The following is a 16,324-nucleotide window of genomic DNA, read 5'->3' on the forward strand; positions in this document are numbered from 1 at the left end:
AAGTTTCAGGTCACATGACTAAAGTCAAAGGTCATTTATTAAGGTCAATGAACTTTGGCAATTTTAGGTGTAATTGTAAAATTCCAATAATAACTTTGAAAATTTATAGATATCTATTACATTAATACTCTAAGCCCGAAGGGAGGTGATCGGTTGAACCGTATCTCCTCCCAGGATCCGCCACGCCCGGGCTCCAAAATCACACCGAGTTTCGAGCCTGCCACTCTTCACGGACTCGCCGCACTCCCAGCCCATCACGACCTCGCACGACGAAGTCGTCGTCGTCCGATTCTTCCACCGAAAATCCCCGGAGACGTGTTGTAGCCCGACGTTCGACCATTACAGACGACAGACGCGTCACGTGGGTCGTCTCGCTCCGAACGCCGCGTTCTGATTGGTCAACAGCGGCGCACAGACTTACAACATTTTATATGGCATTAAAAACCCGAAGGTATTGTGAAAGCGATCTGTGGCGATATACGTAAGTACATGTATAACGTTTTGACGAGTGCAGGGACCCTGGACCGAACCCGCCGGAATGTTTTTTTTTTTTCGGGGGGTGGTGTGGATATATTTTTGCTTTTTCTTTAAATCATATTCCTTCCCCGTTCCTACCCAGCTTTATTCTCTTTTTACTTTCATGTGAATTTCTATTTAGGTCTGTATTATTAAATCATGGAGCTATTAATAACTATGATTAAATCTTACTTCTTAATCACTTTTGATTATCAAGTTCTTGATTACACTTATTTGGGCAGTGGTGGGAAGGGAGGTGAGTTAAAGGTCAAGTGCACATCGACAAAAAATCTTTGAATTAATAGAGAAATTTCCCTTTTTTAACACAAAACAGTTACATACACAAAACAATGGTATGCAAATAGAGTTGATTATGTCACTCACATAACATTACTTTCTAAATTTTGGTTGCATTTTATTATATCAATTTTAGCAAATTTGATATAAAAACTCTTCATCGAATCACAATATGTTACATTTATGGAAACTACGAATGTTAATGGAGGAATTAAATTTGTAAAAGAAAATGAGAAAATCAAAATAAAATATACATGTCATATACATGTATCAAACAAAAAATACACAAGAAATTAGAGTGTGTGTGCGTGACATAATCGGTTTTGTAATTTACACATTGACCAAGATGAGCATACGGTTTTGTAAAATCAGGCAAATTTCTCAATGTCAAAATAGTAATTTTTTAAATTTTGAATCATAGTTTTTATGAAATTTTCTGCAATGCTTTGTGTTTCCTTAAATTCAAATTAATGTTTTCGTGGGGTGGACTTCTTCATTACTCTTTGCATGGAATGTAAGGAATGCACATATGCAAATCAGTAATTGGACACATGTTCACTTTCCTTTCATCCAGGCCACTCCCTCACATCCACCAGGTTTACAGTCTTGTAACAAAATGATGAATTAATTAGAATACCATCACACCATAGCTCCATGATCACACAACATTCACACAGTGCTTCACAACAAATAGTTCACTTCTGTTCATACATGCAATAATTAGTTTTGAAAACAAAAACAAGGCGTAACCACATTCGAATACCGTTTAAAAGGAAAAATATATAAAACATGGCGAGATCTTTGATTTGAATCATGTGTAGAATTTAAAGTGAACGTGAAATGAGATTTTGGCCTTCTGTCACAACTGAAATGCACTTTCGCACCTGGCGATTTTCGCCAATTAATTTTGGCACAATATAATAATGTTATTCCCAAATGTCTAATCAATCCATAACCTGAATTTCAGCCGAACTCGACGCCTTCGTTTGAATTCTCAGTTGGACTTCGCCTTCGCCGTAGTTGCGATATGGACTAGATTTAGCGATCATAATAACGTGAACCTGCCTCGCAAAGGATAGGGCAGTTTGCGCCGCGCCACCTGTGTGTCCGCGCGGCAGGTTCATATCATTATGATCGCTAAATTCAGTCCATATCGCAACTACGGCTTCTTTGTTTTTTCCCCATTGCTTTCATACTTTTTTATTTTTCTTCTTATTTTACATTTTTTTCCCTTTGTCTCCTTTCATTTTGTTTTTTCTTTTTTTCCTTTTATTTATCCTTTCTTTACTTTTCACTTCTTCTTTCTTTTCTTTCGTCCTTCCTTTCCTTTATACTTCCTTATTATTTTCTTTCTTTAATCTTTTTTTTTGTGATAAAGGGGACAAAAAAAATAATAATAAATTAAAAAAAATAACTTGCGTCATTTTAAAATGTTTTCTTTCTTCTTTACTTTTTGGGACCAATATAAATAAAAAACAGTAAAAAAAAAAAAAAAAAAAAAAAAAAAAAAAAAAGTGGGGGCGATAAAATGAATATCAGCCAATGCAATGAAATACGTTGAACAAGTAAATAAAAGGGTTAATGTAAATCCTCCAAAACCAAATACTTTTTAAACTTCCCTTTTTATAGTTAAAATGAGGGGCAACATTTTTAAACGCTACTTTAACTAAATATCATATTCGTCCAACTTCAATAGCATTTTAATTTTCTTATCTGTATTTGTTCTATTAACCATAATCCTATACTCTTTATCACTTTTTACTTTCTCACTATTATCTTTAATCAATCATATATTTTTCAAAACAAATTACGACTTCAAATAAAAACCTAACTTTCACATTCCTTTCAAACCACAACCTTCTCTTAAAAAATTCAAATGTTTATTTCTACAACAAATTCTATTTAACGTAATCACACCCCCAAAACCCGTGGAATTTCCACGGGCTCTGCTAGTCTTATACATGAATACTCTAAACCCGAAGGGGGTGATCGGTTGAGCCGTATCTCCTCCCAGGATCCGCCACGCCCGGGCTTCAAAATCGCACCGCGTGTCGGGCCTTCCACTCTTCACGGACTCGCCACACTAGCCCATTTCGACATCGCACAACGAAGTCGTCGTCCGATTCTTCCACCAAAAATCGCCGTACACTTGCGTGTTCTAGCCCGACATTCAACCATTACAGACGACAGACGCGTCACGTGGGTCGTCTCGCTCCGAACGCCGCGTTCTGATTGGTCAGCCAGCAGCCACGCGGCCAGCGGCCGGGTACGTGATATGATTTCGGTATTGGCGTGGGTTTGTTGGATCTGAGTTTGATGTACGTGTTTATGTAACGTGTACACTTACGGAGAGGTTGCTAAGCAAGAAGTAAGAAGACGTAAAAAGTAAGGTAAGATTGCATTTTATTTTATTGAAAATATGGCAACGGTACATGACTACATCAGTTATTCAATGTGCATTTATAAAGAAGTCAACTTCATTGAATTTGCACAGAAATGTCAGTAGGACACTCGCTAAAAAAAAAAACATGGCGAGATCTTTGATTATATTTGAATCATGTGTAGAATTGAAAGTGAACGTGAAATGAGATTTTGGCATTCTGTCACAACTGAAAGCACTTTCGCACCGGGCGATTTTCGCAAATTAATTTTGGCACAATATAATAATTTTGTCAAGATTTATCAATCCATAACCTAAATTTCAGCCACATCGAGCATCGGCAACGAGTGTATTTCGGCTTCGATCTCGACGCCTTCGTTTGAATTCTCAGTTGGACTTCGCCTTCGCCGTAATTGCGATATGGACTGAAGTTAGCGATCGTAATAATGTCCTTCTTTGATTCTTTTGTTCTTTGTTTTCTCCCCATTGCTTTCATACTTTTTTTCTGTTTACATTTTTTCCCTTTGACTCCTTTCACTTTGTTCTTTCTTTTATCCCTTTTTTTTTATCCTTTCTACCTTTCACTTCTTCATCTTTCTTTTCTTTCGTCCTTCCTTTCCTTTATACTTCCTTATTATATTGTGCCCAAATTATTGGCGAAAATAAGGCCTTCCTCTTCTTTTATGAATATTCTGTCTTTCGTTCTTTCTATCTTAATTTGCTTGCTTCATCATTCCTTCTTTGATTCTTTTGTTCTTTGTTTTTTTCCCCATTGCTTTCATACTTTTTTCTTTTTCTTTTTATTTTACACTTTTCTCCCTTTGACTCCTGTCACTTTGTTCTTTCTTTTTTCCCTTTTATTTATCCTTTCTTTACCTTTCACTTCTTCTTCTTTCTTTTCTTTCGTCCTTCCTTTCCTTTATACTTCCTTATTATTTTCTTTGTTTAATCCTTTTTTTAGTAATAAAGGGGACAAAAAAATAAAAAATATAAAAATAAATAAACTTGCGGTTTTTTTTTATGTTTTCTTCCTTCTTTACTTTTTGGGACCAATAGAGAAAAAAAACAGTAAACAAAATTTAAAAAAAATAAAAGGCGGGGGCGATAAAATGAATATCAGCTAATGCAATGAAATACGTTGAACAAGTAAATAAAAGGGTTAATGTAGATCCTCCAAAACCAAATATTTTTGAAACTTCCCTTTTTATATTTAAAATGAGGTGCAATATTTTTAAACCCTATACTTTAACTAAATATCATATTCGTCCAACTTCACTAGCATTTTAATTCTCTTATCTGTAGTTCTTTTATTAACCAAAATCCTTAACTCTTTATCACTTTTTACTTTATCACTATTACCTTTAATCAATCATATATTTTTCAAAACAAATTATGACTTCAAATAAGAACCTAACTTTCACATTCCTTTAAAACCACAACCACAACGTTCTAAAATGTTCTCTTAAAAAAATCAAATGTTTATTTCTTTCCCTATCTTGAATAAACCTGTCAATCTACACCGAATTCTATTTAACGTAATCACACCCCCCAAACCCGTGGAATTTCCACGGGCTCTGCTAGTAGTTCATGAAACGTGGACATATTATCACTGATCGTTTTGCACAAGTCGTATGTCACATGATCAAGGTCAACTGTCATTTAGAGTCAATGAACGTAGTATAATATATGAATGGTGTTTTTTGTAAATATTTTTTTTACTGTCATTTTTAAAGTCAGCACTGCTGCTATATTCAATCGCGTAATGTAGACGAGACTGCCAGAGGCGCTTCACTTGTTATGTTCTTTAATTATAAAGAAAATCATTATTGAATCTTTATTGCTTAACGATCATTCAAGTTCAGGCACTGATTATTGAGTATATTCAATCTAGTGCACGATACAGATGAAGGTGTACTCTGGGCTGAAAACAATTATATCTAAATTAAAATAAAAAGTGTAAAATTCATCGAGCAAAATGCAGAAAATTTTATCAAATCGGATAATAGCGAAGTTATTGAGTTTTAAAGTTATAGCAATAGGCCTATTATGTGAAAACGGTTATGTACATTGTCATGAATATTCATTATGTGGGCTGAGGATGTCACATCCCCATTGTCCTCTTTCTTATTATGTCATTACATGAAATCCTAAACATTTTATATTTTCATACATGTGTGTATGATATATTTCCCTAAGATAATTATAATGAAGTACGTTGCAGCAGTGAATATCTAATTATTGGCATTAAATCAATTGCCAATCTATTTTTTTTTTTTTTGAGGAAAAAAGATCAAATAAACCTGATTTCATGTAAATTGTCTAATAAGACACAAAAATAAGTCAGTTTGCTAATTGAATATTCATGAAGACATGCACAGAACTGTTTCCCCGAAATAATGCAAATCTTTAAAATGTCATAACTTCGTTATTGCTTGTCCGATTTTGATGAAATTTTCAGACTGTGGCGTTTGTCTGATTTTTTTTTCTGTTCGAATCATATTACATGTATTTTTTGGCCTGGAGCTCAGGTACCCCTTAAACAGAGGATCTAGTTTACTTTATCTCATATTGCATAAAGTATTATAGCATATTGTATCAAGTAATGTTTTCCTGAACATTTCAATGCTGCCAACTATTGCACCTTTTAGCTCAAACTTAACGTACACTGTAAAGTTAAGCGCTGCTATTCCGACGGCAGCGTCGTTAATATCATAACTGAAAAAAGTATATGGACCCATTTCATGAAACTTGGATATAAGGGGAATAAAGTATCAGTGATCTTGCACGAGTCTCAGCTCGCATGAATTGATCATTTTGGGATATATATTAACATTGGAATCTCTTTGAAATATCATGTAATTCATGAAACTTGTACATAAGGGCAGTCAAGTATTTCTTATTATTTTGCACGAGTTTCAGATGGCATGATAAAGGGTCAAAGGTTATTTAGGGTCAATTTAATTATCATCATCTTTGTTAGCACTACTGCTGTATTGAATCACGTATTGCAGACGAGATGCATGGGCGTTCAAATTATTGATATTGTGGAGACTCCTCGTTTATTAATTTATTCTGAAACTATCAAAGTATGAGTAAAGTGATGAATAGGATTTCTTACCAAACACACTTCTTTTATTAAGGTCCTTTACCGCATGTATAGCAGGAACACGACGACGTCGATGACGTCTCTGACCATCTGCAGATACTTTTTTTATCAATTTAAATCAGTATAAAAGTAGATAATGATCCAAAACAAGAATAAACGATTAGCTTCCTATATTGGTTAGAATTATAAAGAGCCATGAAAATTATATTAGGTTTTTGGTCAGTCTTGCAAGAAATTATTCCTGAAGTTTGAATCCATTGTTAGAACGGAAAGTCATTAATTCATCAAACTTTAAAACACTTACGGCTTTGATGTATATTTCGTCTTGTTTTGTGATGTAATAAAATAGGAATATCCTCAATTATCTATTTTCAACACATCACTTTTCAGTTTTCAAATGATTTTGCGACATCACACGTCGCCATCAATCCAGGCTAGAGATGTTTATATCTCAATAAATAGAGTAAAATTCACAATGCAAAATGCTGAAAATTTGATCAAAATTGGATAATAAATAACGAAGTTATTAAAATTCAAAGATTTGCATTATTCCGGCGAAACAGTTCTAGGCATGTCTTTATGAATATTCATTAGATGGGCTGATGATGTCATATCCCCACTTGTTCTTTTGTATTTCATTATATGAAATTAGGTTAATTCAAAATTGTTCTACCAAGAACTAAAACAATTGGATTGACAACTGTGCATTAGTTATTATTGCCGCAACTTATTTTATCACAATGGAGACACATCACTTACACATGTATGAAAAATGAAACATTTATGATTTCATGTAGTGACATTAGAAAAAGGAAAGTGGGGATGTGACATCATCAGCCCACCTAATGAATATTCATGATGTGCATAACTTCTCAAAATATTGATAAACTTAAAAAAAAATTCAATAACTTCGTTACTTCTTATCCGACTTTGATTAATTTTCAGCATTTTGCTTTGTGAATTTTACTCTATATATTAAGATATAAATATACCCAGCCCGGAGCATCCCTTTAAAGGCTACAGTGAGCATGCGATTTGTTTTTATACTTCTTGCATGAGAAAGGGGAAGTAAGCTCCATGAATCAATAGACCAGTTCGTAGTTACTTCATGGAAAATTTTGGTCAAATGACCTTTAATTTCTTTCATTATGATAGACAGATTTCAAAGCAAGATATTACGTAAGCTTGTATTACATAGCAGGATGGAGAAATTGAATAGACCAGGTGACTAGAATAGCACACCAATGAACACTTTATGAAGGTATTTGTTGCATTCCTACTTTGAATGCATATCATAGCATGTTGCACAATGTAGGTCCATGGGGCTCATGTTGTAACCTCATTTCATTCTCATAATAGGGCATTATCGTAATAACCCAGGTAACAATACAGCGTTGGACCAACGTTGGATCAACGTTGGGAATTTTTTTCCCAACGTTGCCTCAACGTTGGCAGGCAAACGTTGCATCATCGATAGAAGTGCACGCGCATACATCGTCAGACCAACAACATTTCCAACGTCAGTTCAACGTTGTCCAGCAACAATGTTCCAACGTTGTCTGGCAACGTTGATCCAATGTTGGCTAAATAGTCAAATACAACATTGCTACAACGTTGGTAAGCAACGTTGCATCATCGATAGAAGTGCACGTCCATACATCGTCAGACCAACAACATTTCCAACGTCAGTTCAACGTTGTCCACCATCAATGCTCCAACGTTGGTATAATGTCGGCTGAGTCATCAATAACAGCGTTGCTGCAACGTTGATGGGCAACGTTGAATCAGCGATGGACGTGCACGTGCATACATCGTCAGTCCAACTATGTTTACAACGTTGGTTCAACGCTGTCCAGCAACAATGCTCCAACGTTGTCTGGCAACATTGCTCCAACATTGTTACAACGTTGTCACAACGTTGCTCCAACATTGCTCCAACGTTATTCCAACGTATGGCAGTAATTAACAAAACATTAATTGGTTTCAAGGTGAAGTCCACCATTACAACTCTACACTCTAATCTTTAACATCATGTCTTATCCTATCCTAAAATCCTACATCCTAATCCTATTCCTATCATCCTACACCTATCCACTGAATCCTGTCATTGACTCCTATATATAGAGCAACTTTGCTATACTTGGCAGAATACAGTTAATATCATTTTCCACACTTAACTTTGAAAATTTCACTTAGAATAATATGTTTTGATTATAAATGATATGGTAATGGAGCCACATACTTTTCTAAAACTTTTCATGGTGGAAATATTGAATAAACATAAATACTTTAATTATTATAGCAATATTACCTAAAATTTTTGTCATTTACTGATGTAATGAATATTCATGAGTGCATAATCATTATGTCCAGATGAGGCAGGTATGGCAGCGTTGGTCCAATGTTGGTCCAACGTTGGGTGACGTTGATCCAACGTTGGTCTAATGTTGGTCCAATGTTGGCGTAAACGTTGATTCAATGTTTGTCTAATATCGGTTAAATGTTATTGTAACGTTGATTCTTTGTTGGTCTAATTTTAAACAAATCCAACGATGCGCCATCTCCATCAAACAGTTTTCAACACTGTGCCATCATCATCTGTAACCTGTTCATGATTCTGTCAAAAAACATTACAACTATTATTACAGCTATTCATTTCTTTTCATTCTTTCTTTTACAAGTCTCTTCACATAATTAAGAGGAATCAAGAGAATTACGTGTGATATTTATTGAGGCCTTTGTAGCATTCAAACTTTTTTGACATCCTCTTTTTCTCAAACAAGACTAATACCAAAAAAACATATGCATATGTAATAAGAATTAAGATGTATTACATTTTCTTGCGAGTTGCAATCTATGCTTCTGTCTACAACTGTTTAATGACCTGGTATGCAATGCCAATTGCAACGTCAGTAATCATCACAAAAAACTCACATGTGTAATTGCAGTCTCTCAGGAGGTCGCGTAACTTGGCCTCACTCAGAGTAACGTAGCTACTGCCTACTGTAACTAAAGAGCGCCTCTTTTTGATTAAGATAGAAGTCAACTGATATCTCAATATGCATGGCCATGGCCTAGTCTCGCTCATGCCATAACTCTTAAATGATATTTCAGCGTCAAGTGTAAGCATGCCTCACGTAGCAACTACAGGTTTGACTGCAGTTGGAAAACACTCGGTCCAGGCAGGACCGACCAGGTCAATTCAAGGCAGCGTACAATAACTAAGGCAGGAATGCCAGGTAGCAAGTCATTGGGTTATTTCAAGTACGGTGCACGGTGTTGAGAACGCGAAAGGGCTGCTGAACTGAGCTCCAACACCAAGCGTAATATTATTTTTCATTGAAATGTATTAAAACTCTAATGATTTGCTCTCATCTTAAATGTAAAAGATAATTTTATGGAGATGGTTTGTCGTGTTCGCCCCCTGTTCGTGAGCTACAGTTCATCAACACCAACACTGAACTTTAAATCACGATTCTCCCAATCGATCCCTGGGGGTCGGTGTCGCTGAATGGGGAAATTGCACGTAGATCATCAACACCATGCAGCCGCAGTGCAGTGTTGGGTTCAGCAGATGACAATCAACACCAGCCTTCAACACAAACTGCCGGAAATACACAATATTTTCCGAGGTCAATCTCAACACCAGCCTGATTCAAGTACGGTGTTGTCACAACACCAACACCAGATTTCAACACTGTACTTGAAATTATTGAAATCACCCAATGACTGTTGTCTTGCCCTTGGTATCGCATACTCGTTTCCACTCACACGTATTGCGAGGTTAGTATTCGTCACTCACACAAGTACGAGGTAATATGTTATAATATATATACTGAGCAGTGACTGTTAAGTACTTACACGAAAATCCTAGCGTCGGACAGTACGCGCACAGAAGCTGACTCCGGGATCTTTCGGAGGGGATCAACGGTTGCAGTTACCGATTATCTGCAAGTGCAAAGAAAATTCCACTGTAGATTGTAGGTCCTAAATATGCAGCTTATAAGTACTGTTCCAGATCACTAGATATTCAGGAATTTAATTGTCTATATCCAACCAGATTCTGCCAGATTCTTCAAGTTCAAAATTGAAGGAAGCAGACTACATAGAAGGAGTCCGACGTCGCGACTAATTCTGCGCTGCGCATCTTCTTCTTCTTCTTATGTTGGTTTGAGTGGCAATTAGTCAAATAGTATGGTATTTTTAAATAGGCACATTTTGATGCTTGTATTTCCTTCAATTTCTTCTAGTTTCGTGACGGTAGGCCTATATATATCTCGTACTTACTGTGAGAGGCCTAGCCAGCTGCAAAGGACGAGGGCGTTTCTGGAAATTCTGGTCTTGAACTACATTTATTTTCTTGTTTTTCTCCTTTATTTTCTATATTAAAGGACAAGTCCACCCCAACAAAAAATTGATTTGAATAAGCAGAGAAAAATCAAACTAGCATAACACTGGAAATGTCACCAAAATCGGATGTGAAATAAGAAAGTTATGGCATTTTAAAGTTTCGCTTATTTTTCACAAAACAGTGATATGCACAACTCAGTGACATGTAAATGAGTCAGTCGATGATGTCTATCAACACTCACTATTTATTTTGTATTTTATTGTTTGAATTATAAAATATTTAATTTTTTACAGACTTGCATATAGGGACCGACTTGACTGAACCATAAAGTATTAAACAATGCTAATTCCACATGTTCAGGGAGGAATTAATCACTGTTTCACTTGACAATGAGGAGAAAATTAGAATATTTCATATCTCATATAATACAAAAGAAATAGTGAGTGGATGACATCATCAGTCTCCTCATTTGCATACCGACCAGGATGTGCATATAACTGTTTTGTGAAATTAAGCGAAACTTTAAAATGTCATAACTTCATTATTTTACATCCGATTTTGATGAAATTTTCAATGTTATGCCTGTTGGATTATTCTCTTTTTATTCAAATCAATTTTTGTTGGGGTGGACTTGTCCTTTAATCGACACATTTGCATCCCCCGGTGCATGCAGCCTCTCTATTCTACCCCATCTTTATTTTTGTTTTCCCCTTAGTTTTAGTTCCTCTTTCCCTTCCCATTATTTTCCTTCTCTCTCGATTTATTTTCCCCTTATTGCTAGGGGATACCAAGGGTGACAAGGATAGACAAGCAAACTTACTTGATCGACCCCCCCCCCCCCTTGGCCCCATTGGAAATTATGCGAGTAGTCGTCTGTATATCAATTCTCCAATGAACCAGTTTCTCATGTTCTCAACACTGTGTATAATATGCCAGGATATCATGTTGACTGTCAAACAAATATCCAACAAACTATAGTTTCCAACATTGTGTCAATGTTAACTGTCAACAATTCTCCAATAAACTATTCCAATTACGCTGTCCACGTTGTGCCATTGTCCGTTGTTCAACAACTCTCCATCAAACTAGTTTCCAACTTTGTCAACGTTGTGCCATTGTCGACTGTCTAACAAATCTCTAAGAAAATAGTTTCCAACGTTGTTCCGTTGTCGGTTGTTCAGCAACTCTCCATCGCACTAGTTTCCGACGTAGTCAACGCTGTGCCTTTGTTGGCTGATGTTCAACAACTATCCAATCAAACACGTTTCCAACGTTGTGACGTTGTTGGCTGTCCAACAAATCTCCAACACACTAGTTTCCAATGTTGTGCCATTGTCTGTTGTTCAACAACTTTCCAACGTTGCCAACGTTGTGTCATCGTCGACTATCCTACTGATCTCCAACCTACCAGTTTACAACGTTGTGCCAGTGTCAGTTGTTCAACAACTTTCCATCTAACTAGTTTCCAGCTTTATCAACGTTGTGTCATGGTCTACTATCTAACTAATCTCCAATCTACCAGTTTCCAACGTTGTGCCATCGTCGACTTTCCAACAAATCTCCATCGAACTAGTTTCTAGCTTTGACAACGTTGTGCCATAGTTGGTTGTTCAACAACTTTCCATCGAACTAGTTTCCAACGTTGCCAACCTTGTGTCATCGTCGACTATCCAACTAATCTCCAACCTACTAGTTTCCAACGTTTTGCCATTGTCGACCGTCCAACAAATTTCCAACAAACTAGTTTCCAACTTTGTCAACGTTGTCTCATTGTCGGTTGATCAACAACTTTCCATCGAACTGGTTTCCAACGTTGCCAACGTTGTGTAATTGTTGGCTGTTCAGCAACTATCCAATTAAACATGTTTCCATCGTTGTGCCATTGTCGACTGTCCAACAACTCTCCAACTAACAAGTTTCCAACGTTGCCAACGTCGTGTCATTGTTGATTGTTCAACAACTTTCCAGCGAACTAGTTTCCAACGTTGCCAACGTTGTGCCTTTGCTGGCTGTTCAACAACTATCCAATCAAACGGGTCTCCAACGTTGTGACATTGTCGACTGTCCAACAACTCTCCAACTTACTAGTTTCCAACGTTGTGCCATTGTCGACCGTCCAACAAATCTCCAACAAACTAGTTTCCAACTTTGTCAGCGTTGTGCCATTGTCGGTTGTTCAACAACTTTCCAGCGAACTAGTTTCCAACGTTGCCAACGTTGTGCCTTTGCTGGCTGTTCAACAACTATCCAATCAAACGTGTTTCCAACGTTGTCACATTGTCGACCATCCAACAACTCTCCAACTAACAAGTTTCCAACGTTGCCAACGTCGTGTCATTGTTGATTGTCCATCATCTTTCCATCAAACTAGTTTCCAACATCGATTCAACGTTAATCCATCAAGTTTTTCCAACGTCCAACGACTTTCAAGTTTCCAACGTGGAGCCAACGTTGGCTTGTTACCTGGGAATGTATTCAATATCCTTGCTATTATGATATCACATTATGGAATATTCTTGCAATATAATTCGTTACGATGCACCTATGAGATATTAAGTTTGTCTTTATTGCAACCTCTGTTCAAGAAGATAAATAACGTTCATAATGTTCTTTTTCGTATGGTTCATTGGGTGCCAGGTAAAAATGGCAGAGGTAATAATGGCAGAGGTAAAAATGGCAGAGGTGAAAATGGCAGAGGTAAAAATGGCAGAAGTAAAAATGGCAGAGGTAATAATGGCAGAGGTAAAAATGGCAGAGGTAAAATTGGCAGAGGTAAAAATGGCAGAGGTAAAAGTGGCAGAGGTAAAAATGGCAGAGGTAATAATGGCAGAGGTAAAAATGGCAAAGTTAAAAATGGCAAAGGTGAAAATGGCAGAGGGATAAATGGCAGAAGTAAAAATGGCAGAGATAATAATGGCAGAGGTAAAAATGGCAGAGGTAAAAAATGGCAGAGGTAATAATGGCAGAGGTAAAAATGGCAGAGGTAATAATGGCAGAGGTAATAATGGCAGAGGTAAAAACGGCAGAGGTAAAAAGAGCAGAGGCATAAATGACAAAAGGTAAAAATGGAAGATGTGATAATGGCAGGGGTAAAAGTGGCCGAGGTACACTATTAGAAAAAACAGTAGATTCTACAAAAGAAAAATTAAAAAACAGGTTTTACAGAAAAAAAACAAATAATTTTGTAAATTATAATAACAGGAGGATTTTCCACAATTTTTCTACAATTTTACAAAACAGATGTTTTAAAAAAGGGGAAAACAGTTTTATTACAATAAATTTGTAAGGGTACACGCACAAAATACCAATTTTCTGTAATCTTACACAAATGCATGTAAGATTAAACAGTGCAGTAAGATTACAGGTGTTCTCCAGACTCTGTTGCAGGAATTTTTTTTATTTTTAAGTGTAAATTTCCTAACAGTGTAAAAAATGGCGGAGTTGAAAATGGCAAAGGTAAAGATGGAAGAGGCAAAAATGAAAGAGATATGGGGTGCTGGTTTGTTAAAAAGCCGAGAAAAAAAAGTTTTCACTCCAAAATGAAAGGGGATTTGGTTAAGGGGGAAGATGACTCAAAACATTATTTTAACTAAATGAAGTTCTTTTAGGTCAGAAAAAGAATTACAATAAAAATAATAACAATTAGATAATAAACAATGTTTTTCTTCTGTTTGAAAAATAACAGAGATTTGTATCAAATCTCTACATTTGAACATTCCAAGCTAATTACCAAGAGGGTGCTGCTTATGGTGTACAAAATACCCAACAGCACTTCCGCGTCCAAGGGTTATGACCATCAAGGCATTTATATCATATTGGATGCAGTGGTAAAGGCTCATGGTCTTCTTTTATGCAAAGAATCTGAACCAGACGGCCCCCCTCGATCGACCCCAAATTGGTTTACCAGTCAAAACAAGATTATTATTGATTTTCATAATCAGTTACATATTCAGTGCCAAGCCTGGGAACGCATGCTTATTGTCATTCAAATATTAAACAAAAATAGTACAGACGACATTACAAATAAGGACATAATATTTAACCACAATCATTCGTGACAATTTCAACGTCTAAGCTTTCCCCGCTACGGTTCTCTATGTTTTTCCCCGCCCCCTAACCCTCTCTGTCGCTCCACCTCTCTCATGTCTACTCTTCCTCCTTTTTGCATCGGTAAACCTGGCAAAACTTTAGATCTAAAAAAACCAGCCAGACAAAAAGGAATGTTATAAAATGGTGAATGAGAATAGTGCAGTTTCATTTTGCTCCTGATAAATTGAATGAAAAAATATCTGTCGTTTGATTTCTTTTTAAAAAAGCGTTCACGGTACACCTCCAACGAATTCGTAAATAGCATTGTTAGGCCGATGAAGACATAATGATGATGAAATACCTAACCGTGACATGCACTTCTTATTTAATGTATGTACATAATACCCCTACCCGGAACTAATTGCAACAAATAATTTTTCAACGGCTTTTTGTACTATTTGGCCTCAGGAATAACATACTAAAAATCTACCAAAATCCGCATCCGGGAAAGTGGTTTTTTTCAAGATGGCCGCCATTCACTGAAAATGACTCATTATCCACCCTAGAATCCTATTTCGATTCATATTCCATGGTCTAGGGGTCAAATTTTTTTATACAAGCTAGAGTGAATTATAAACCCTCCAGGGTACCTGGCAAATCCAAGATGGCGCCCAAAATGGCTGCCGTAGGCTGAAAATCCACAATTCATCTAAGTGGTAATAATTTGGTTTTTATTCATTGGTTTACGGGTGAAGTAGTACATAGGAACAAGTTACAAGGACACCATTGATCTGGTGTGTCCAAAAATCTTAGATGGTGTCCAAAAATCCAAAATGGCTTCCAAAAATGGAATTTAAAATGACTGTTGATAATTAAAATGGACATAGTTAATTTCATATCCACCTGGGACATAATGATTTTGGTGTCTTGACCATGTTTCCAATGGTCAAATAAGTCATTGGGTCAAGTTACAAGGACAGTCAGTGGTCCATTATGTTCAAAAATCCAAGATGGCTTCAAAAAATGGAGTCTAAAATTGTTGTTGCTATTTAAAAAAAAACCGACATAGTTTGCTCAATATCCAGAAATATGATTGTGTCTATACCATGGTTAAATGGGTGAAATAATACATTGGGGCAAGTTACAAGGAAAGTCAGTGGCTTGGTATGTCCAAAAATCGAAGATGGCTTCCAAAAATTGATCTTAAAAATAAGCTGCTGATACTTAAAGCGGACATAGCTCATTTCATATCGGCCTCGGAGATGTGATTTCGGTGTCCAAACAACTGATTTCAAGGGTCAATTAATACATTTGGACAAGTTACAAGGACAGTCAGAGGCCTGGTATTTCAAATGATCTATGTTGGCTTCCAAAAATTGATTCTACATTGACTGCTGTTACTTAAAGTGGCATACATGTAGCTCATTTTATACCCGCCTGTGAGATGCGATTTTGGCGTCTAAACCACTGTCTTCAAGGGTCAAAATGATACATTAGGGCAGGTTTTAAGGACAGTCAGTGGTCTGGTATGACCCAAAATCCAATATGGCTTCCGAAAATTGATTCTAAAATGGCTGCTGATACATAAAAAGTGGCATACATGTAGCTCATTTTATACCCGCCTGTGAGATATGATTTCGGTGCC

At 36.5% G+C, this 16,324-nt stretch overlaps 1 protein-coding gene across 1 annotated transcript in view; it reads right to left on the minus strand.

Annotated features, from left to right (window-relative positions):
• LOC129275658 (uncharacterized) overlaps positions 1-10,434 on the minus strand; it is an 83,280-nt gene extending 72,846 nt beyond the window's left edge. The window contains exon 1 of the mRNA XM_064109283.1: positions 10,161-10,434. The gene's annotated coding sequence lies outside the window, so the exon portion shown is untranslated. The remainder of the gene's footprint in view (positions 1-10,160) is intronic.
• Positions 10,435-16,324: the final 5,890 nt, after the last annotated feature.

This window comes from Lytechinus pictus, chromosome 2 (genome assembly GCF_037042905.1).
Source record: "Lytechinus pictus isolate F3 Inbred chromosome 2, Lp3.0, whole genome shotgun sequence".
NCBI lineage: Eukaryota > Metazoa > Echinodermata > Echinoidea > Temnopleuroida > Toxopneustidae > Lytechinus > Lytechinus pictus.